Source organism: Balaenoptera acutorostrata, chromosome 11 (genome assembly GCF_949987535.1).
Source record: "Balaenoptera acutorostrata chromosome 11, mBalAcu1.1, whole genome shotgun sequence".
NCBI lineage: Eukaryota > Metazoa > Chordata > Mammalia > Artiodactyla > Balaenopteridae > Balaenoptera > Balaenoptera acutorostrata.
The window spans coordinates 68,923,167-68,949,330 of NC_080074.1; positions in this window are offsets into that span (position 1 = coordinate 68,923,167).

Sequence of the window (26,164 nt, forward strand, 5' to 3'; positions counted from 1 at the left end):
TTACAGACTTTAATTAAAAGTTATGTTATTTTCAAAGTATATAGCAACACTGAAATCCGGGTTCTGACAGTACTATTTTTTAAAAAATAGTATTTGCAAAGGCAGTTTTATGATATAGAATAGAATTCTACCTGCTTTTCTGCAGCTATAAGGAAGAGGGTACATTTTCCCATTTGAATCTTGCTAAGATTCTTTTATTAAACCAGCAGTTAGAAGTGCCTAAATACTGGAATTCCATTAGCTAGATCAAGAGAGAAGATCAGTTATAAACTTAAAATTCAGAAGAGGGCAGAAAGATAATGAATGTTAACAAACGGAATATGGAGCATGTAATGTCTTGCCTGTACATGTAATTAAGAATATAAGTATAGTTTATTGCAGTTTAAGTTATGTTTGTTTGAAACAGTCTAAACAGTGTATTCACCTAACAGATTTTGGTAAAATGATTATGTATTTAAATCACCTGTTTTTTAAATTGTATGGATATTTTTAGTCTTTATAGACCATAGTTTACAGTTACAGATAGTTTTCCATGGTCTGGGAAAGCTATTCTGTTTGTTATTCTCCCTCCTACCTCTTAACCCCATCCCTCGAATTATTTTTATAATTCCCAAGAATTTGTAAACTTACTCTTTCATGTATTTTCTGAAATGTGAAAAGTGTTAAAAGTTTGTGTTTTCAGTGCCTTAGGAAATATATAGGAATACATTTTTTAAACTGTGTGCCCAAATCAGCATTTTCTAAAGTGCCATGATCTGTTTATAGGTGCTAGGTGAAAAAGGATGCAGTTACGTAATTTTGTGAAATACCAAGTTAAGTTAAATTTTTTTCTGTAAGACTTCTTAGGGCCTTCTGTATCCTCCTATGTTATCCTCTATGTATATCCCATTTTCCAAATGTACTTGGCCTTCTGATAGGATAGCTGTTCCATGGGAAATATGGGAAAGTGCTGGTCTAAACATTGCTAAAAACTGAATACATATGTCTAAAACAAAAGGTGCCTAATCCTTCACTAGAGTGTGAGCTCTTTCAGGGCAAGGACCCCTGCTTATTCTTTGTAATCCCATATTGCATATAACCAATATAATGCTTAGTATATATTATTGAATAAGTTAATATACGTCTAGTAACTTGAAAGTTTGTTTTTAAAGGCAAGCCTAATTAAGCTAATTTGCTAAAGTTAATTATTATAAAATAACTTGTGTATTTCATTGTGTGTTATTTTTTTCCTCTCCGTACTTAGAAGAATTAGAATATTTTTAAATGGTTTATTTTGTAGTTTTATATTTAGGATGGTGACCAGCTATTTTTATCTCTGTTGAAGAGATGTAGACCTAACCACATACTAGATCTGTTAATAAACCATGAAGCACTTCAAAATTGCTAGGTACAGAAATCAGAGAATTCGCTGGTACCTTCATTTCATCTCACCCTAACATTCCTCTGGGAATCTAAAACTTTTTTCATATCCTCCTTCTTCACTCTTCACTCCTACCTCCCAAGAAGACAATTTGTCGATGTTCCCATTTCTTTTTGGAGTCCATATCATTTCCCAGAATTCATGGAATCCCCTGATCCATTAACTGTTGCCTCATATTATAGATCTTCTGCCAGTGTTTTCCTACAGATTTCCTGCCTCATCTACCAGAGGCTCCTTGGAGTTCTTGAGGATTTTCTGGATGTACTAAAAAGTGTTAAGTACACAAATAGCAAAATGAAGGGACTTCATCACTGTGCAGGTAGTAATAGATCCTCAGACCATTGAAGGAAGGACATTTTGGAGACTCTCAGTTACAAAGAATGATGCTTATTTATAGGAATCCAGTGAACTTTGCCACCTTTCATATTAGGAGAAAGGGAAATTGGGGGGTTCCTTGGAGATTTAGGGGCTTTTAAGGTCCTCAAAGAGTTTTGTAGATTTCAGTTGGATATTTAATTGATATTAAAGACCATAGCCATAATATAGTATCAGGAGCAAATAGGTAAAGGAAAAATACATGAACAAATTCTTTGAATTAAAAAAAAAAAAGGAAAGAATACTCTTATCTAATCATTAACTCACTTTTAAGATAGACACATGCAAAACATATGTTTTCTTAATTTGATTATGCTTTTTAGAGGACCCTTAATAGTGTGAAATTTATATTTTGACAGTTTAGGTATCTTTTTGCAGAATTTTGTAAGAATTTCCTGTGTGAGAGACTGATACAGAAGTGTCCCTGATAAAAATTAGATTTCCCTCCTTGAAGTCCTTTTAAAATAGGAAATTATATTCATAGAGTAGCATAAATGAATGTCTTATCTTGTAAATAACAGGAGAGTCCCTTAACGTCCTTTAGAACCAGATGTTGTGTTGCTCTTTTTTTCTTTTATCTCCATTCAAACCACCACTGATGGAAAACTATCATCCAGGCAAGGAGAAGTGCTAAGATAGGAAGCTGTTTGAAGAAGGTACAGGGCCTCCCTTAAAGTTTTGGAGTTCATGAGTGATGGGAGGGAAGAGTGGACAAAGAATTCTACTACAATATGATAAAGGAGTTTGATGGAGGTGTTGGCTGTGCCTGGAGAAGTCTGGGAGCTTTATGGAATAGGGAATATTTGAGTGCATCTTAAAATAAGAAAGTTCATAGTTGGTGGTGGGGAAGGCTTAGAGGCATGAAAGCGTGTGGCATGTTTGGGGGATGGTGACTAGCCCACTGTGAATGAGTCCATTTTGCAGGGGTGACGGTGAAAAGGAATAGAGGCCAGAAAGCTATATTGAGGCCAGTCTGGGAGAGGCATCTATGACATTAAAGACTTTGGACTTTTTCCCTGAAAGCTGTTATTCTCAGCCATTTTTCTTTTGTCACATAAACGCTAGATGTACATGTATACAAGGATATGTACAATTCCTAGACCCTAGCTTTTTCTGCAGTCATTTCCATCCCATTCAAGCATATGAGAATACAAGAAAGGAAATTATTATAATTACCCACAGATACAGATTTGACTTTTTAAACATATGTTTGACTTTATTACTGTGCACAACTGGTAAAAACAGTTGTCTTGACATAGGTTGAGAACAGGAGGAATGTAGATAAACTACTATCGGCATAATAGGAGACTGGAAGTGAGGGCTTCATTAATAGAGAGGAGAGAGGATGGATTCAAGAAATAGTGCAAAAGTAAATTGTGAGGACTAGATTAATTTCCAAGACTCATCCAAGACACACACACACACACACACACACACACACACACACACACACTCTATACTTACCTACTACGCCACACTTGCCTCCACACTGCTATGACCATTACTTCACCCCTGTTCTCCCTTAAAACAGGACATTTTCCTGTAGCTGTTTTAAATGGGGTCATGCCTCTTTGAAACGGCTGCTTAAAAACACATTTTTTTAATGAACAAGTATTCAACAAATATCCTGGCCCTCACATTCCTTATCCTTGATCGTCTCATCCTTCTCTCCACCTCTGAATTTAAAAGGTAAAGTACAGCTTAGAGAAGTGAGGATGAGTATCGGTTGCACACATACTTGGAATACTTGGTTAAAACAAAAAGCACAAGATTTTAGGCATCTTCACAATGTCTTCTGAATCAAGATGAATACTTTAGAATGTCATGTACTTCTTCAGTTACCTTCTCTTTTCCAAACACATTAGTACTGTTTTTTTTTCTCCCTTATTCAGAGGCCCATTTTTCATCTGGATTCTCCTAATATCCCCTTTATAGACTTATTCCAGCTCTGTATTGTCTTTCAAGGATGCAACACCTGAAATTGCCTGTTGTTTTCTTTGTGCAGATATACCATGCTTTGGTACAAGAGTAGAATAAAGCTTTCTAGTTTCTTATTCTGAAGGCTAAACAATTCGGCTGGTATTTAGATTTTAATACCCCATTGGTCTAGTGGTTTCAAGCAATGATTTATAATAGTTCACAGTATATCATGAAATACAGAGCTTAGAGATCAGCTAATCCTACCTGCACATTTTATAAATGTGAAAAAGGAGATCAAAAGCAGTTCAATATTTGTTCCTGATAATATAATAAAGATATATTCCTCTTTTAAAAAGTTAAAACATAGTTCAAGGCCCTCTCTGCACCTGGAATCACAATCCTCTCCTTGGTAGTAATCACTGTTATCACTTTGATATATGTTCTATTAGCACTTTTCTCTGCATTTGTTTGTAATCTGTACACACACACAGACACACACACTCATGCACATGTGTTACCTAAATGGTATTTTTTTTGTCACTAGTGAATTTTTCAATGTATCCAGTCATTGTGTAAGCGTAGCTGGATTACTTTTTACAAATGTGTACCTTACACCGTGCACATAGAAGCAAATCTGCCACTTACCTGTCCTCTCCTATAGACTCATTGGATTCCTGTCCATTTATTCATTCAATGAATATTAATTGCCCATTACATACGACCTTCAAGATGTTTACATTACACTTATGAAAGTTAAAAATGTACAAAGATAACCAATATCAAATGCCAAGTGCCATTGAAGATGTATAGGGAGTTATTCTGTTTTCTGCCTCATTACCTGGAAGACCTGAATAGCATAGGAAAATAATTTTAATTACATTATAGAAACTCTTTGATGTCATTTGTTAAATTCGGTGTTTGTTTAGCTTAAAAGTATTTTGACAAGACTCCACTTCAGTTGACCATAACTGAAGTATTAAAGCATTATAACTGAGATCCCAACCATTTATGAATTCATGTAAGCTTACGGCTTACCTTGAAATTAAAACATCAGTCTCAACAGCTATATTTTTTTTAATGACCTTCAAAGCCAGGTAAAATGTAGGTATTGCAGAAATTAACTGCAACCAACTATCACACACAATTTAAAAATAGTAAGTGAAAGCATATATTTGTTTGAGGGTTGGGTCACACACATGCAGCGGTGAGAAACATTAAACACTTTCGGACGTTTATTGATTTGCTATCTCGCTCTAACTACTATGTCCTGATTCAGTCGTGGCATCTAGGTATCTGAGCAGGGGAAATCCTGGATCATGTGACTTTTCCTAAAGAATAGAATCTAGATTCAGATCCAACCATGTGCACGGAGTGCCTATCCTGAGCCAGGCATGTCCATGTGGGAGATTTCATTCAGTCACTCGCAGATGATTGAGATTATTATTCCTTGAGACCCAGCACTATAAAATAATTATTTTTCCAGCAAGGTCATTTATTATATTTAAAAGAAAATGTTATAAAACATTTGGATATTCCTCATACACTCCTTGGGCAAAGTGAACAAATTTATATTTCTTTCAATATGATCAAACCCTAGAGCTTGAATGCTTTCTTTTGTAATTATTATAATTTATAATAATTCTAGCAATAGTAAATGTTTAAATATACAAGAATAGTCCAAAACTAAAATAGGAGTTCTGGATCTTACTAGCTGTAGCACTAGTTTACTCTGAAACATTGAGTGAACAATTTCATACGTCTAACCTCATTTCTCGTTTAAATAAGGAAAAGATTTCTTACTGAATACAATTGTTGGTTCAAAAACCTCAGGAGCTTCCCAGGTGAAATCTGAAACTGCCATCCCCATCCCCCCGCCCCTGTACGCAGAGGGCAGGGAGATACCAAAGAAAGAGGTAGCCCACTCCAGATTGGTAGCTGGCAGGTTTAATAAGCAAGGGAACTTATTTATAAGGCTTGTCTTGGGCGGCTGCAAGACAAGTAGATCTCTGCACCTGCCCACCAGTATCTTAAAAGTTTATATAGAGGCCTGAACTGGGTTCAGTCATGTACTCAGTCTAGATAGTCTGACCATCACATTACTATCTCAAGACTGGATGCTTGCGGCAGTTTCTGGGATCAGGACCGCAAACAGAATGCACATTCCAAGGACCGGGAGGAGGTGAGGAGCCTCCAATTGCCTGGGTCCAGCTGGTGGGCCAACCTATGGTCATGTCTTCCTGATGACCTCCTCCAACTATGATAGATTACCTGTTTGAGAACCCTAGGTATAAGGTACTATATAAGTTTGAAGTGATAACTGTTAAAAGTATATCCTAGAGGGAAATGTTTTAGGTTGCAAGATATACAAAAGGCGGTCATAAAGACATTCAACCTCATAGGACTTTACAAAAATACTCCTTTGCTAGGAGTGATAATCCTTTATTTCAGAACTGTACTTTTAAAAGCAAATGTTGGTCTTTCTAGTTCTTTGAGAGAAATAAAAACATGGGCGTTTGTGTGTGATTCTCGTGTATTGACTCCACAATGGCAGACAAGTCATCTCTGTCATGTGAATCTGAAGCCTGTCAGGACATCAAATGTTAATTAGAGCCTTTGTGTTCCTGTGTTAGAAAACGTGGAACACAGCTCAAAAAACAGTCTGATTTCTTGAGGTCTTACACTTAGAGAGAAAAATAAACATTGGTAACCCAATTTGAATATAAAACATGTAAACTTCAGGTATAATCCTTTTCTTCGTATTTTGCTGTTTTATTATTTAATCCTCATGTAATTGTAAAATTGCTAATACGTGGTGTTTAACGTTATTTATACTAGGTTAGGAAAAGTTTTATGGAGGAAAAAGAATATAAGGATGTTTCAAACCAGGAGATAAAAACTGCTTGGAAAACATGGAAAGAGATTATTTTGGTTTATTAAAGGAACGAGAGAGAAAGACTAACGAAGTATTAGAAGAGTTTGCAATAGGCTTGAGAGAGCTAAAGGCAGGAAAGAAAATTAGATAGGTGATAAAATTGACATAGGCTTCTTCATAGATTTGTCGAGGGTTTTTAAAAAGAATAAAAGATCTATATAATACCTAAGAGAAAATTTTAGTTAGTAGCTTCTTATCTGCACAGAGAAGAGGAAAGCTGGAAGCCCATGAGAAAGTGGTAGCAGTTGCTAACAGCTTAGATGGGGAATTTAGATAATAGCACATTGAGAAAGGAAATTGTTAAGGGATTACTGTCAAGAATTCCCCTCAGGCCCTTTGAGTAGTACCTATGACCCAGCCCAGCACTTGAAGATACAAGCATTGTAATGCCATCCCGTTAATTTTGCCACGTCCTGGCCTCTTGCTACCTTTTTTGGACACTCTCTGAAATATTATTTGTCTCCCACACTCACTCTCCATTAGAATGTAAACGCTGTGAGGTTAAGAATTTCTGTCTCTCTTTTTTCACAGCTCTATCCCCAGTGCCCAGAATAGTGTTTAATAAATGAATTCTAGATCTAAACATCAGTGTCTTGAAATATAACCTCTCAATTTGATATTTAGGATCAATAAATGAAAATCAAATCATATTAAATTTAGCAGGGACCTCAGAGGTCATGCAGCCCACTGTTTATTATCTGTCTATGGATCTTTGAGGAAGATTTTTAACTACTCTGAGTCTTACCTCAATGTTAGGAATGACAATTGTGATTTAGTGCTTTTCTCCTCTCTTCCCTTCTCCATTTCTCTCACATTTGGGGTCCAAAATATATAATTTCACTAGTTTTTCAGTGTAACAACACTGATCTCGTCCAATCTCCCATCTAACGCAGGAGTTCCTTATATGGCATATTGTTCCCTTGGACCCTTCTAAGAATTAAGAGCATACTATTGGTTTGTGTGCCTGTGTGTGTGTGTGTGTGTGTCTCTCTCTCTCTGTCTCTGTGTCTGTATTTCATCCAACAAATAAACAATTATGTGCTAGGCTATAGATACAATGTGATAAAAGATACATTCCATACCCTCACAGGGCTTACAGTCTGGTAGAACTTTACAAATAAGTGGCATCTCTAAACTCTTTCCCTAGTCTTTCTTTAATCTCAAAGCTCTTTGGAAAGAAGAGGCAGAATAATGGGAAGAAATAAAAAACAATGGAGTCTAACTTCCAATGAATGGTATTAAGACAAATATCCACTTTTTAGTTTACAGGGCCTTTCAATTCAACTCAATTCATCCAGCTAACACCTGTGGAGTATCTCTAGCCCTTGGCTGGATTCTGAGGAATGAAAACAAAGTAAGATATAGCCCCTACTCACAAAGGGGAAAATGCAAAGGTATAAATACTCTTCAGTGTGATAAGTGCCACATGTTAACTGTTTTTTTGAGTGATCAATTCCACTGGAGAATCCTAGCTAAGATAAAGTCTTTTTTAGACTAAACTAAAATCTGCCTCTTTTGAATAGCTATTAGTTGATCCCAGTTTTGTCCGCTGAGCTCTTCATGTATTTATTTGACACATAAACATTTCTTAGGGAACTTGGCAATGTTCCATAATATGCCAAGTTTTCTTCATAGACAAATAGGATATGATCCTTGCCTTCAAGTTTAGGACATAATTCTGCAACATTGAGGAAGTTGCTTAACCTAAGTTCAGTTTCCTCGTCTGGGAATTGAGGGTAGTATTAATACCTACTTCTTAGGGTCATTGTGAGGATTAAATGAATAATGCATGTAATGCACTTAATACAGGGCCTGGTACATAGCTTTCAACAAATGTGATCTATTGTTTTTCCTATGTTTAAAGGGAGACCCCAATAAGTAAATTAGCAGTTGCAGGGTTGATATGAATGCCCTAACAGAAGTAAACATAGGGTGCTACGGGAATACACCAGAGGAACACCTAACCTTGGCTAGAGATGATAGGGAAACATCCTGCAGGAGGAGACATCTGAACTCCATATTGCAGGACTAAATAGTGGGGATGAGAAGGGCATAGGGAAAGAGGAGAGGGAAAGAGGAGAGAGCGTGATGTATTCAGGTTACTTCAGTTGTTTAGACTGGCTAGAAGACTAATTCAAGAGAGAGTTAGAATGTAATGACCAATGAAATGCAGCTATAGGAGAAGAGGAAGAAAAGGCGTGGCAGATAATTCTTAAATGATTGCCTTGAGTAACTGCATGGAAGGTGATGACATTGGTTTATAGGGAGAATGGTTGGGGGCAGGTAAATTCAACTGTAGACATGTTGAGTTTCAGGAAGGCTAGGCACTTGACTCTTCAAATCAGGAGTCTAGAACTGGTTTAGGCCTGCAGATTTGGGATTTGTTGACAGGTGTTAGTTGAAGCCACCATGTATATATTGTATAGAGGATGGCCAACATTAAGGGGTGATCAAACAGCTCCTAATGTTGACTGAGAATGAATTTCCAGGCATGTTAGGGGAAAACTGAGAAATAGCACTATCCCAGAAACTAAGAGAGGAGAGAATTTTTTAAAAAGTCAACAGTCACAAATGCTGAGAGGATAAGAGAAAATTGTTCTTTGAATTAAGCAACTAAGAAGTCATTGGGCAAGATTTGTTTCAAAGTAGTGAAGGGACCAGAATCTAGATTGCCGGAGATTGTGGAGTGGATAGGAAGTGAGTGAGGAAGATGATGGTTGGAGGCTCCCTTTTCAGAAGCTGTAAAGAGTGGAAGAGAGATAATGTAGAAGATAGAGGATGAAGGTCAGGGTCTGGTTTACTTAAAGATCACAAATACCTGACCTCCTTTTTATGTCCACAGGAGAGAGTCTGGAGAAAGGGAGAGTTGAAGATATAGAATAAGTGTAAATAAATAATAAAAAAGGATTCCTGAGAAGACAGAATAGGTGACATGCTGTGGAGAAAAATGTCTTAAACAGGAGAAAGGACACCTCTTCCACCCACAAGATGTACCTGTGTCCACAGGTACGTCTGAAACAGAGAGTAGACCTGAATTGTTTGATAATATCTCTGAGGCCAAGTCATCTTTTGAAAGTTGATAAGGAGAGTGGCAGCAGGACCGAGGTGTAGGAACTTGAAAATGTTCCTTGAATAGAGGAGAAACCTAGAAAGTGTGGGAAATGGCAGCTTTGCCATTTGGGTCCCTATACTTTGTCAGTGTCTCCCTGTGGTAGTGGAGGCACCCACAATGCTCTGCACTAGATGGGGTCTGCCCAGCACAGTGTAAGGTGAAACTACTGTCTCCCTTCAACTGTCAGTTCCCTTGTTTGGAATCTTATACTTTTACTAATGTAGCCTCTGATTGGATGAGCTATTTTTAACAACTCTTTCATACTGAAAGACCAAGAAAAAACATTTCTCCAGAAGCCAGAGTCAGTAATGGTTACTGTTCCAAAGAATGAGCTACTTATAAAAGTCAAGAATTAATTCTGAAATTGTTCAAGTTTAAATGAAAACCCTTCTAAATATTTTCAACATAGTGACAGACACAAGAAAAAATTAGTTGAAAAATTAGTTGGTCTGGTGAATGCTTAAAAATATCTATGTAATGTTGAATGCAGATGGCATAGACATCAAATAAGCATACTATATGCATAAGCCATTATTCCCAACTGTCAGTCACTTAGCTGGAAACTAGATTAAACCATAGATGGATTTTGTTTTCCAAAATATTGTTTTAGAATGTTTTATTCTCTAACCATTCCCTATTATCCTCCACCTGGCCACTTGACCAGGTGTTAATTCCCTTACCTCTGAACCCATTTGAGTTTGTTACTCCTGCTGGACCATGCTCTAAAATCTATGTGTTAACTAGATCAGCTGAAAGTTTTAACCATTGTATTGCATTAACCTCAAATAGAGCTGCTTTTACTGAATTGCTATTTTGTGTGCAATCATTGGCTTGTATTGAGGGATACAATAATGAAATATCTTCATAAAACACATAGTTGTGATTGCTATAAGTGGGATGAGTGTACATTTTGATTTTGAGGAGACAGTTCCAGTTTACACATGTTGTCCTACTATAATGTTTACTAGTTCCCCTTTCACTCTCAAAAAGTGCCACAGTTACATGATCTCGATGTTGTTCTTTTCATTATACAATGCCCTTTTTATGAGGTTTTGTGAGAAACTTTTGATGCTGTTCATGGTGATCAGTCATATCTGTGCTTCTTCTGAGCAATTGGGTTGTTTTTGTTATTTACACATGGTGACTCATAACTATTCAAGTAGCCCTTTTACAGTTGACCTTAGAAAGCTTAGGGTCAAATTTGCCATCTGCCTCTTAAGAAGCTCAATAATATATATTTTTACTTTAATCTCATTGCTTTGTTTTTCCTTTTTGTTTCTTCTTGTTCCTTTTTTTCTCACCTATTTCTAATTTATATCTTGAATTTTATGCATCTTTGTCAGCTATCTTGAATTCTTTTTGAGACATGGATGTGAATAAAGAAGCACAAAACAAACAAACATATTGCTTCTAGAACTTATCTGATATTCTTGAATGACTGTAAAACAGCTCTTTTTTCTACCTTGAGTGTTTAATGTTTCCCGTTTTTTGTCTATTTCTTCGATGCATGATGTTTTGAAGAGATTGCCAGATTTTGATCAAATTTGGTACACTATTAAGAGATGATCTCTGATCAGGCTGCCACCTTAAAACAAAATATAGCTGATAACATTTTTCAAATGGTTCCATCTTCTATGATTGCAGAGCTTGAATAGAGAGGCAATCCAGCTTAGCGAAAAAAAATAACACACAAAAATTTATCATCAGACCAATCCTGTTATTCACCTTCTCTAAATCCTAGGTCTCTGTAGCTTAGAGATACAATAACCTAATTCCTAGAGTAACTGAGGCAACGTATATACAGTGCCTGGCAAATAGTTAGATACACAGTAAATTTCACCTACCATTATTTTTGTTACCTTGACATTTACAAATCACTAACGCTAAGGTTTTTGCACTGGGTAAGAACTCTTGACTCTTTTTCTTTTTTAACAAAAAAACATTTGAAGGACTTCTCTGGCACTCCAGTGGTTAAGACTCTGTACTCCCAGGGCAGGGGGCATATGTTCGATCCCTGGTCAAGGAACTAAGATGTGCATGTCTCATGGTGTGGCAAAAAAAAAAAAAAAAGGGTTGAAAGTTAAACTATTTATGACTTATCTGCTGGCAGCATAGTAAGGTAGATACTTTATGCAGTGTCTAGCTGAACACCTAGACACTGGATAAAGTACAATACACAAATATACTTTTAAATGCATTGTGGAGCTTGCAAGAAAGTAAGGAAAATCCTCAAGATTTCTATCTACCCCCCAACAAAAATAAATAAAATAAAACAGCAACCTGAAAACAGAGAGATAATTAAATGAGAAATTGTGGCTGCTTTGGGGGCTTATGCCAAGATCAGGAGCCTAGAGTCTTGGGTATTATTCAGCATTCAGGGGTCCAAGAAAGTAGGTCCCAAGGTCCATACAAATTTGGGGGGGAGCTAAATGTGAGACACCTGCCACACCTCCCAACACTGAATAACACTACAGCCTCAGTGAATGGGTGAACTGTAGAAAATCCCCTGCAGTAACATAAGCAAATAAGAAAGCCTGTTTATCATTGCCATAGCTTTAAGAGTAAAACAGTAAAAATAATGGAATGTATAACTTACTATCACATGGGTATGGAGTTGAAATTTATACATTCCTCGCGGCTGGGGCCAGGAAATTAAAATGCCTACAGATTAGTAGCATCTCCTGACACCCAGGAAAAATAAACAGAAATCTTTTCTGCAGGAAAGTATCTTTTAATCTAAACCCCTCAGGATTTCTTAAAAATAAATTCAGCCAAATATGAGTTCACCCATGAAAAAATTAAACATGCACAAGGATAAGAAACAGCAAACAACAGATGTAGACTTGTAAGGACTTCAGATATTAGCATTATGAGGTGCAGAATATAAAGTAAATAAGAAATGTTTAAGTAAAAGGTAGAACTGAAAACATGAGTAAGAAAAAAAGGAACTATCAATATATGAACAGGCAGATTTTAAAAGGAACCAAATAAAACTTCTAGGAATAAAAATATAATCATTGCAATTTAAAAAGCAATAGAGAGGGGAGTTTTGGATTGACATGTACACACTGCTATATATATTTTTTAACATCTTTATTGGAGTATAATTGCTTTACAATGGTGTGTTAGTTTCTACTGTATAACTAAGTGAATCAGCTATACGTATACATATATCCCCATATCCCCTCCCTCTTGCGTCTCCCTCCCACCCTCCCTATCCCACCCCTCTAGGTGGACACAAAGCACCAAGCTAATCTCCCTGTGCTATGTGGCTGCTTCCCACTAGCTATCTATTTTACATTTGGTACACACTGCTATATTTAAAATGGATAACCAACAAGGACCTACTGTATAGCATAGGGAACTCTACTCAATATTATCTAACAACTTAAATGGGAAAAGAACTTGAAAAAGAATAGGTATATACATGTATATGTATAACTGAATCACTTTGCTGTACACCTGAAACTAACACAACACTGTTAATCAGCTATACTCCAATGTAAAAGAAAAAGCTTAAAAAAAAAAAAGCAATAGAGAGGATAAACAGTGGATTAGGCATAGTAAAAGAGAAAATTAATGAATTGGAAGATAAGCCTAAAGATATTACCCAGAATGAATCAGAATTTTAAGCACATGGAAAATATGAAAGAAAAATAAAGAAATATGAGGATAGAATGAAAAAGAGAATAGAGAAAATGGAGAGAGGAAATATTAAATTTTCCAGAATTGAGGAAAACATTCTCTCTCAGATTCAGGAAGCCCAGTGAGTTCCAAATGGGATAAATTTAATAAGAAATCCACACTTAGACATTGTAATGAAATTGCATTACCCCCCAAACAAATAGATACATTGGTAGCAAGCCAGAGAAAATAAGCACACCTTCAAAAGGGCAACAAATAGATTAACAGCTGGCTTCTAGACAGCAACAATAGAAACCAGAGGACAGTAAAATAATATATTCAAAGTACTAACAGAAGATACCTTTCAGCATAGAACTGTGTACCCAGCAAAACTTTCAAAAATGAAAGTGGAATAAATGTCTTTTCAGATAAACAAAAACAGAACTTATAATCAACAAACCCTACTAAGAATTCTGAAAGGATGCATTTCTGGAAGAAAAGTCTGAGATGCAAGTAGAAATGATATCTAGAGAAATTGGTATGTATATACACAAATTTAAACATTGAATGTAAAAATAGCAAAATGAACCAACCAAGCATAGGGGACACAAATTACTTTGCTGTTTCTTTCGATAGGTCTTGTAAGTTTGACACTATAATTTAAAAGTTCTGAGCATAAAATATACAAAAAATAAAAGCAGGTATATCCCTGCATGTGTCCTTTTGGACATGAAAAGGACACATATGGACAAGAAAATAATTAAAATATTAAAAATTAAACTGTCATTTTTAAATAGCTGAAGGTTTAACATTGAGAATCCTTGTTTTAAAGAAGTAATACTTCTGGTTGTAATGATACCAGCTAGAAGTTAGGAACTATTCTAGCTTCTAAAATCCATGGTAAAATGGAAAAGAAGAGGAAACTTTGCTGTGCAGGTTAAAGGTTCCCTACAATAATTTTTTCTGTCACATGTCTCTTTTTGGAGCCTATCATACTTTCTTTTAAACATCTCTGCATGTATATTAGATCAATAAAAATGTAGAATGTTAATTTTGTAGAACACTAAGTAAAATTTATAGTCCAGATCCATAAGCAATCAGGAGTAATACACACCACAATAACCCAGGAAAATTATTCCAAATTTGTCCTAGCAGATTTACAGAATAGTTATATTCAAGATTTCATCTTAAGATGGTGATAGATATTACATTTGAGATACTCAAAGATTTTGGTATTAGTAAAACATTTAGCTGTTTGTTCATCTATTAATGTGTTTAGATAATTCTTTGTAGTAGCAAAAACTATTTTGCTCACTCAGCTGGAATTTAAATTGGGCACTTTCTAGAGTTTTCTGCTGGATACCTTTTCTCAAAGGATTGTAAAATATGAGGAAGAATCCAAAAATGTGCTTCCGGTTTTTATTATTGAAGTTATGTGCATATCTTAGCGAGAGGGGGGATATACACAAAGATAAATTTGTATCTCATATACAATTACTCTTTCACTTGGATGTGATGCTTGGAGATGTTTTACAGTGACAAGGTGCATACACACTGCATCTGATATTATATCATGGGACAGAGTTTTGTCCTAGCGTTATCAGTGAAGATTCTAGGTTAAGCTTTCAATGCTCTAGTAGCAACAGTAAGAGGCTCAGGAATTTAACAAAGTAGACAGAAAAAATAAAACATGGGTATAGAGCAGCAATGTTCAAAAAATGAAATGGATACTCTTTCAAATTTCAGACCTGACCCATGCTACCGCTATTATTTGGGCTCCTTGACAAGGTACTAGCAAAAGTCAACTCCTTTGATCCTTCTGAATTTAAGATCTGGGATATCATATATTGTGTTTACAATGAACAGTATTGAGGGGGGTGGGAGATGGGGGAATTGGATGAAGGTGGTCAAAAGGTACAAACTTCCAGTTATAATTGTAGTTAACACTGGTATATAGGATAATGTATAATATGATAACTGTAGTTAACACTGTAATGTATAGTATATTTGAAAATTGCTAAGAGAGTAGACCCTAAAAGTTCTCATTGCAAGGACAAAATACTTTTTGGGGGGGGTTTAACTAAATGAGGTGATGGATGTTGACTAAACTCATTGAGGTAATCATTTCACACTATATATATGTCAAGTCATTACGCTCTATACTTTAAACTTGTACAGTGCTGTCTGTCAATTATATCTCAATAAAACTGGAGAAAAAGGGAAAATGTGACATATATATGTGTGTGTGTGTATACATATATACACACACACACATACCACAGAATGGAATATTATTCAGCTTATAAAGAAAGGAAATCCTGCCACTTGTTACAACATGGATGAATCTAGAGGACCTTATGCTAACTGAAGTAACCCAGACACAGAAATACAAACACTGCATGATCTCCCTTATATGTGGAATCTAAAACAGTCAAACTCATAGAAGCAGAGAGTAGAATGACCATTACCTGGGACCATTACCTGGGAGGGGAAAATGGGGAGATGTTGATCAAGGGTTTCAAAATGCTAGTTATGCAAGATGAATAAATTCTGGAGATATAATGAACAGCAATGTGACTATAGTTAACTATATCGCATACTTGAAATTTGCTAAATAAATAGCTCTTAAGTGTTCTTACCACAAAATTAAAAAAAAAATGGTAACAATGTGAAGTAAATATGCTTGATTAATATGTTAATTAGCTTAATTGTGATGATTACTTCACAATGTATATCAAAGCATCGAGTTGTACGTCTTAAACATATATAATCATTTGTCACTTATATCTCAATATAGTTGGAAATTTTTTAAAAACCAAATTGACAGTAAATAGAAATTAACATATCATCTCATTTCATAAAGATATTCTTAATTTGAAAAATAGACAAGCTAATCTCTAAATAAAGACCTGGCTAAGAAAGCAGAAAACATCAGTATAGTATCAAACACAATACTAAGAACAGAGGTGCTTGATAAATATTTGCCATTAACCATTACTTTGGACAGCCATTACCATTTTATACCTCTGCTTTCGCCTCTTAAATCAAAATGATGATGTCTACAATTTCCTAATTAGCTAATCACCAAGTTAACATGTTAGTATTTGAAAGTGCTCTTATCAAGCCCGCACAAAACAGAACAAAGAATTATGCCTGTTTTTTAAAGAGAGAAACTAAAGGGAGTGAGAAAAGACTTATACTTTATCAAATTTGGCTTCTACCCTGAACAAAAGAGACTTTTCCTGAAGGATCAACAGGGTTTGAAGTAAAAGAAGCCACACAACTGCAGAAAATTTGCAGAAGTCATGTGTCCTGGAAATGGTAAACCTAGTTCGTGATTTGAGGAAGAGGAAGAAAATAGAAGTAATATCTCCGCTGAATGATGTTATCCATTCCAAAGTTGCTGGCATTTTTTCTGCTATTTTGAAACAGGTCATGGAGGAATTTTCAGCTACTGCAGTTTCCTTTAGCATACCACTGAACGAAACTAGTACTGACAGGTCTGAGGGCAGCCGACTCCTGGTTTCCATCTATTATGTGCATACCATGTCATCCAAAAAACAAAAACACATCTATTTTAAGAACCCCTTTTGGACTTCCCTAGTGGCGCAGTGGTTTAGAAACCTCCTGTCAATGCAGGGGGCACAGGTTCGATCCCTGGTCGGGGAAGATCCCACCTGCCGCGGAGACACTAAGTCCGTGCACCACAACTACTGAGCCTGCGCTCTAGAGCCCGCGAGCCACAACTACTGAAGCCTGCGCGCCTAGAGCCTGTGCTCCGTAACAAGAGAAGCCACCGCAATGAAAAACCCGCATACCACAATGAAGAGTAGCCCCCGCTCGTCTCAACTAGAGGAAGCCCGCGGTCAGCAATGAAGACCCAACGCAGCCAAAATTAAATAAATTAAATAAATAAATTTATTTAGAAAAACACCAAAACCAAACCAAAACAAAAGAAGAACCCCTTTTGGAAACTTTAAAAGCAATCAATATCTTTGAAACAGTGTAAACCTTTTTGTCAAGCAAAACTTCAACTGTGCTTCCCAACCTTTTCCATTATGTCCTTGGCACAAAGAGAAAATAGTATCTTTTTTGTATGGTAAAATGGAACGAATGGTTGCTCACAGAGGAGACTGTCCCTGTCCAGTTGCTCCAAGGATAGAAGGGAAATGTGTTGGGACACCAGTAACCCATTCAGGCACAAAGGCAAGGATGCTTTACTCCAGAATATATGTGATATTTGGTGAAGAAAGAAGCTCCACGCATCAATGAATCTCATTCTTGGTGCCTTGTCATCAAAGCCTCAGCGAACAGTAGTTTTGCCTATTGCCAGGGAGGCCAGTGAGCCCCTTAAAAGAACTTTGTCAAGAAATGTGAGTATTTGACACTCTTCCCAACTACATAGAAATTGGTGGACTTTCCCCAAGAGCAGTCTTGAAGACCTTCGTTGAATTTCAGACAGACAAATATTTTGCTTTGGTTATTATGGGGGTGCGGGTGGGAAAAAAGCCCATTCTTAGAACAGTACCGAGAGGAAAAAGTCCATTCATGTATCCTTTGGTAAATTACTGAGGTAAATTTTTTAATGTAGCTTAAGATTGTGAGAGGATATTTGAGAGAAATAACCATGTGAACTGTCCAGTGATGGAGGAAGTGCTTTTACAAATGAAGTGGGGGTGGATAGGTAGACGGATTTAATAAAGCTTGATCTACTCAGCCATGAAAAGAAACAAAATTGAGTTATTTGTAGTGAGGTGGATGGACCTAGAGTCTGTCATACAGAGTGAAGTAAGTCAGAAAGAGAAGAACAAATACCGTACGCTAACACATATATATGGAATCTAAAAAAAATGGTTCTGATGAACCTAGGGGCAGGACAGGAATAAAGACGCAGACATACTAGAGAATGGACTTGAGGATACAGGGAGGGGGAAGGGTAAGCTGGGACGAAGTGAGAGAGTAGCACTGACATATATACACTACCAAATGTAAAATAGATAGCTAGTGGGAAGCAGCCGCATAGCACTGGGAGATCTGCTCGGTGCTTTGTGACCACCTAGAGGGGTGGGATAGGGAGGGTGGGAGGGAGGGAGACACAAGAGGGAGGAGATATGGGGATATATGTATATGTATAGCTGATTCACTTTGTTATACAGCAGAAACTAACACACCATTGTAAAGCAATTATACTCCAATAAAGATGTTAAAAATATATATACATATTTTAAGTTTTCAGATAATATCAAAGCAATTTTCAAATTTTAGGCTTTAGTTTGATTTTGTTACTTTAGAAAATCTTGATCATATTTAGAAATTACTTTTATTATTTTACTTAATTTTTAGTAAATGAGTATTGAATTTTTATCAGAATAATTTTCTGCATTTATTGATATCATCATGTTTCTCTCAATTTTTTTGATAAAAGTAATTCAGGTAATAACAAAATAAAATAAAAATAATAAAGCTTTATCAATTTTTCTGTAGGCAATAATCCACAAAAAACAAGAAACACTATAAAACTCTTTGATGATTACTTCTCCTGATAATCTTAAAATTTTTTCCAGGTGTTCCAGATAACATGTATGTTGCTCAGGCAAAGACCACCCCTCACTGTCAACTTTGCGGTCAAAATAAACACAATCTACTCAATGAAATTTTCTTTTGAGCAGAATTAAAGCTAACTTTTTGTTTTCTCCAAACAGTTTACTTACTTTTTTATTTTTTCAGAACGAAGCTGTTAATTTTTGTGTGAAAAACAAGGAAGACATAAATCTTAGTAAAGATTTTTAAAATGTTTGTTGTATAAGGAAAATCAATGTTCAATGTAATAAAATTAATTGTATGTGGACATTTTGGTGCATGCTTCATGTACATTTTTCTGGAAAGAGGATCCATAGTTTTGATTTGATTTGATTCACATGAGGGTCTGCCCCCACTTCCTCTACCTCAAAGTTTATGGATTACTAAGATAGAGTATCAGAATACTGTTCAGGTCAAAAACCCTTCCTTTCAACTCCCAATATCCTAATTGTTATCAACTCTCCTTTGGTATCTTTTAGTAACACTTTAAATATTGGGTATATATATTTTAGGTTTATGTCTTATCTCTAAAACATGCATCTTAAGCCTTTTCTCCCAGTTTAACTGGCTGTATCTGACAAATTTTTATTTGGTTGCTAGCTTAAAATTTTAAATTCTATTTTAGAACCAAATAATGTACTGATACATTATTGGACTGATACATGTATTATACTGATCAGTAAAGTATACTAATTTTGCATTTTTGAGACTTTGAATTACATTGGCTGCAGATTAGATCCTAAACCCACCAAACCTTGTGTGGTATAACTAATGTAAGTTCCAAGTGTTTTAACTTTATAGAATACGTTCTTATTCTAGTAAAGGCAAAATTTCCTAGATTTTTGCCCAGATTTCCCCCAGAACCTAGAATTTTGCTTTGCACAAAGTAAGTTCTCAATAAATATTTGTTAAATGGGGCAAATGTAGCAATTCAATGACAGAGGGGTTGCCTAAAAAAAGGAATAAAGTTCTTTGCCTTTCCCTATGTAGTGTAGTTGTAAGGAGAGGGTGAAGAGTGCACAGTACTGGTTTTATTATTGATATTAACCTTGCTATGCCTTACTTTTGTCTCTTCCTCTTCAAGTTTTGGTTGAAGGGATTAACAAGACATAAAATAATGAAAATTGTGACTGAAAGCTCTGTCACCATTAACCCTGTAAGAACATTGGTATTTCTATACCAAACTCTTTTTCTACATCAAAGAGACTTTTTTGTTGCTCCATCAAATCTGCCCATCTGTACAATAAACATAGTAACCAAAGCTAATATTTATTGCACACTTACCATGTGGCAGGCACTGTATTGAGTACTTTACATTAATCTTCTCATTTAACCCTCACAACAACCCTATGAAGGAGATATGGTAATTATCCCCACTATACAGATGAGGAATTTGGACTGAGAAATGGTTAAGTATTTCATTCCCATCACTTGAAACTGGGATTTCCACCCCAGCAGCCTGGACCCAGAGCCAAGACTGTTGATCAATTCAGGTCCTTTTATTTAAGGACATGACCGTGGCAAGGAGCTATCTTCCTCCTCTTCTATGTTAACAAAGGCAGTGTCATACTTTCAACTGACTAGTAAGAACTTTGGGGGACAAGCAGGTTTATATCTTACTTTCCTAAATCCTTTTTTGTGTGTGTGCTCAATGTATAAGATTAGTTCCTTAGTATGTGTAGCTCTCAATAAAATGTGAGCCAGTATTTGAGGTTGACGTGTTCTACAATACCATTTTAATCCTTATTTTTCATCTTAATAGGATACATTTCAGGTATATTGCAGGATTATCATAAATGGCCTTCTTCTTGACTTTAAAGGGTCAATGCCAAGTAGAGGTTTTCCAAAATTAGGATTTTCTAGGGTCAGCATAATATCAATAGGATTATTTCTTATTATTCCTTTTGGAAATAATAAATTGAAAAGCTCACAATAGTATACTTTCCATTTCTCCCCTCCAGGCCTTTATATAATTGCTGAATATGTTTTTTATATGCATATTAAACTTATACATATATTATTTAGGTCTACATACATCATAAACCCACAATACAGTGTCTCATTTTAGTTTAAACAAAATTTTGATACATAGAGCTTTACATATGAAACTAAGGAAATGCTCAATAAATATTAATTTTTAGAGCTTGTATTATATGTCTTGCCTCCTTGAATAGTTTAAAAGTAGCATTTTGTATAAAATGCAATAAAATAAAGTGCCTCAAAAAGATACTCAAAAGGAGTTGAGTTCTAATACAATTTTAATAAAAATTAACTTAATGTCTAATAAAGATGAACATAAAAATATGAAGTTTACACACATACACACACAAACTTTGAATGTACCATAAGAAACTCTACATCTTCACTATGATCTTTTAATTACATCTCTGGTTCTTTCCTTACCATTGGTTTGGCATTTGAAGGATTCCTTCGTAGTAACTATGACTTGATATCTTGCAGGAGTGCATACACTATTACACAGCCCCAAAACCTGCTGCCATGTAGGAAATTCTCTCCTTCTTTTCCACAGACTCAGGAGAAGTTGGGGGAAAAGTCACTGAAAATGGCCATTTAGTGGCCCAATATCACAAACTAATAACACGAAATCTGCTCCTTCTACTTTCATCCTCATCCCTGATGATGTCAAGTATGAAACAGGTCATCACATTAGATCTATGAGATTTGAAGGGGAGTTGCACATTGATATACAAAGGGTATCTGATGAAAATGCATTTCCTTTTTTTAAATCTACTGAGACCTAAAAATACACAAAAATACAGTATTTGATTTGATTTGCACATTAAATTTTATGGGCACATAAAGAGTGTCTGTTAGCAACTGATTTCTCTTAAAAGTAAGAATTTGGCATGTTGATCTGGCTTGCATAATTTCTAAGAAAGAGGCTCTACAATGGTATTATTCCTAACAAAAATAACATGAATTCTAAGTATTTTTAAGATAGGGAATATATGATATTGTACTTTATATTCTCCACAGACCCCCCCAGCACAATACTGCATGTGGAGTAGGTGCTTACTATTTGTTAAATACCTAAATCTGCAGGTCTATGATAGAGGCCTGTTTCTTTTCACTTGCTTTACATACCTCCGGTATGTTTCTTTTTACTTGCTTATTGATTGACTTTATTTACTATATTTGGAACAATTCTTTCAAAACATTCAACTTAAAACATCAGAGTCCTTATTATGATTCTACAAGACATCCAAACCTCAAAGATTTCTGTATTTTGTATAGTGGCATATATAGAGCAGGCCACTGTAACGCTCCATCACTCACCTTTCCCTCTGATGAACAAAATGGTTTAGCAAACTTAAGACTAAGATAGGATTTAACTGTTTAAGTGCTTTTCATTTATTTGTTTCTTTTTGTCCTAATTCCACAGGTGAACTCATGAATGTGGGCAAGCTAAATATTCAAATTACAATGTCAGGTGCATAGTTATACATAGGTGCTCAATAAATTTTGCACTTGATAAAAATGTTAAAATGGGTGGTGTAAGATTTTTCTATTGAATGTGACCTATCACACTGTCTTCCTCCTGAGTTTCCAGTGGATTCTTTTTCCTTATTTACTATAATTCCTTATTCTTTTAAAGCCTTCAATTTAAAACAGTGAATTGCATTTATCATATTCATGACTAAAGCATGGCATCTTTTCATCTTCTTCCTTGTTCTGGTTGCTGTGGAAATGAAGATGTTAACATATATATATTTTTTAATTAACTAATTAATTAATTAATTTTTGGCTGTGTTGGGTCTTTGTTTTTGTGTGAGGGCTTTCTCTAGTTGCGGCGAGTGGGGGCCACTCTTCACCGCGGTGCGCGGGCCTCTCACTATCGCGGCCTCTCTTGTTGCGGAGCACAGGCTCCAGACGCGCAGGCTCAGTAATTGTGGCTCACAGGCCTAGTTGCTCCGCGGCATGTGGGATCTTCCCAGACCAGGGCTCGAACCCGTGTCCCCTGCACTGGCAGGCAGATTCTCAACCACTGCGCCACCAGGGAAGCCCAGATGTTAACATATTTACAGAGCTGCCTTGGATGGTTTCACAGGTTGACCAATGCACAACTCCAGGGGCTGTTATTCATATAGACCGCAATATGAATGAAGCCCTCTGTCATAATTTGGGTTCCCCTGAAAGTAGACCCTCAGACAAGGATTTGAGAGTGAGAGTTTATTTAGAAAGTGGAGAAAACAATAGGGCAGGAAGGTGGGGAAGTGACACCAGGAAAAAGGAAGATAGCTAATAAAGGGTGCACTATGAAGTCAGCTACCCCAGTGGATGGCTGAAGTTTAATTCCATGGGAAAACTCTGGGAAATGGTTCAAAATGCATGCCTCAGAATTATTGTCCCAACGTTGGGGTGAGGAAGCTGGAGTATTTATATACCAACTGCTGAGACGAGTTATTGGATGACGGCTGTTAGGGTGGGTGTGGGAGTGTTGATTCCTTGGTACCTTGGCCTGCTGGAAGCAAAGGCTGGTGCTTTCTGTGGTTCTGGGATGGGGTGGGGAATGGAGGAAAGGAGTTCCCAAGGGCAGTTTCAGACACTGAGAGTGGAAGTTGGCCAGAACACAACAAAAGGCCTAAGCACTATGGAGTCGGCTACAATCCCCTAGAGTTGGGTAGATACAGCCCTTACAACAGCATGTGGTGCTTTGTGCATATATTTAACTTTATTTAGTCTGATATTTTAATTCCATGTCATTAATCTAATTTTTCCTTTTTTTCTGTTGTGTCTTCTAGGCAAGTTATTAAATATTGTATTCATTTTTTATGGTGGCTGGCAGTGCTCAATGTCCAAGTATTATTTGACGAATGTTGCATTATACAATACTATCTGCTTGGACTAAATGTATTAAGAGCTATCATCCTGACTTTTGACATATAATGCACTTTAAAAGTTTCTATTGATTTCTCTTTTTTTCTCTGTAGACATCCTAAATATGTTTTCTGAATTCAACCCTATTTGATTCTCTAGGGTATAACCATGGTTTTATTACCTTATATTTCTTTAACATTTTTCCTCCCATCCCCAAGTACTTATTAAAAATGTAATACATGGTCATAATAATAAAAAATCAAACTGGTTTCAAGAGTATAATCATTATCTTCACTACAGTTCCCCATTACTGTCAACCATCAGAGGCAGATAGGCTTAATATTCTGGCTCCAACACTTACTATTTGTGTGACCTTGGACAAGGTATGTTACCTGTCTGTGCCTCAATTTCCTCAGCTGTAAAACAGGGACAATAAATTTCCATACCTCACAGGCATGTTTAGAGAATTTATGGATATAATCTAGGCAAAGCTTTTAGGACAGAGGCTAGCAGATAGTGTGTGTTTTGCAAATGTTAGCTATTTTTATGTCTCTTTCCCACATATGTAGCCATGTTTGTCAGCTTTTTTTTCTACACAAATGCTAAGCAATGTAAGCAATTCTGACATTTGCTTCTATATACATCTGCTTTGTTCTTTTTAACAATTGCATAGTATTTGCAAAACAATTGCATTAGTTATCCATTATGAACCACTTCATAGTTTTACAATGTTTGTCACTATTTATAAGGTAATTACCTAAATAAATTGAAAAATTGGATTTTTGTACTATTGTATTGCTTTTTCATCCTGTCAGATTGTCTGATGTTCAGGATTAGGCATACATTTGGAATTTGTTCACTTTGTTATAACAGTCCATATACCTCTGGACTCTGAAGGTTACTGCTTATGAATACTTGTCTTATAAGATATATATAGATAGAATCTATTGTATTAATTAGGATTAGGTTTGTTTACAAGTAATAGAAATCAAAAGAACAGTAGCTAAACAAGACAAAATATTCTTTTTTATGTAAAAGTGTATATATTCTGTGTAAATGGTACCCTTAGAGTTGTGCAAAGCACAATTTGTGAGGTCCAAGAAGACTGTTCCACCTTCAGCCATTACATCTGCATTCCAACAGCAGGAAGAGAAATGAATAAAGAAGAGAGGGCCAAGGAGACACCAACTACATTTATTAATGTGTGTAGTAAAATTCACAGAACATAAAATTTACCATTTTAATCATTTTTAAGTGTATGGTTAGTTTAGTGACATTAAGTTCATTCACATTGTTGTGCAATCATCACCATCCATATCCAGATTACTTTTCAATCTTCCCAAACAGAACCTCCGTACCCATTAAACAATAACTCCTCAGTCTCGGGACTTCCCTGGTGGCACAGTGGTTGGGAATCCTCCTGCCAATGCAGGGGACACGGGTTCCATCCCTGGTCCTGGAGGATCCCACGTGCTGCAGAGTGACTGAGCTCGTGCACCACAGCTGCTGAGCCTGCGCTTCAGAGCCCGCGACTACAACTACTGAAGCCCACACACCTAGAGCCCGTGCTCCCAGCAAGAGAGGCCACCACAATGAGAAGTCCGCCCACCTCAAGGAAGAGTAGCCCCCGCTCGCTGCAACTAGAGAGAGCCCGTGTGCAGCAACGAAGGCCCAACGCAGCCAAAAATAGAAACAAAACAAAACAAAACTCCTCCTCAGTCTCCCCTCTCCCCAGCTCCTGGCAACCACCATTCTACTTTCTGTCTCTATGAATTTGACTGTGCTATGTACCACATATGAGTGGAATCACACAGTACTTGTCTTTTTGTGACTGGCATTTTTCATTTAACATAGTGTTTTCTAGGTTCATCCATGTTGTAGCATATGTCAGAATTTCCTTCCTTTCCTTCCTTTTAAGGCTGAATAAACTATATTTTGTTTATTCATTTATCCAACTTGAGTTGCTTCCAACTTTTGGCTATCATCAATAATGCTGCTAAGAAACATGGGGGTCCAAATATCGGTTTGGGTCCTTGCTTTTAATTCTTTTGTGTATGTACCCACAAATGGAATTGGTAGACCATATGGTAAGTCTATTTTTAACTTTTGAGGAATGGTCATTCTGTTTTCCTTAGCAATCTTACCATTTTACATTCCTACCAGCAGTGCACAAGGGTTCTAATTTCTCCACATCCTCACCAACATTTGTTATTTTCTGGTGTTTTGATAATAGCCATCTTAATGCTCATGACGCGGTATCTCATGTGGTTTTTATTTTTCATTTCCCTAAAGATAAGTGATGTCGAACATCTTTTCTTGTACTTATTGGCCATTTGTATATCTTCCTTGGAAAGATGTCTAT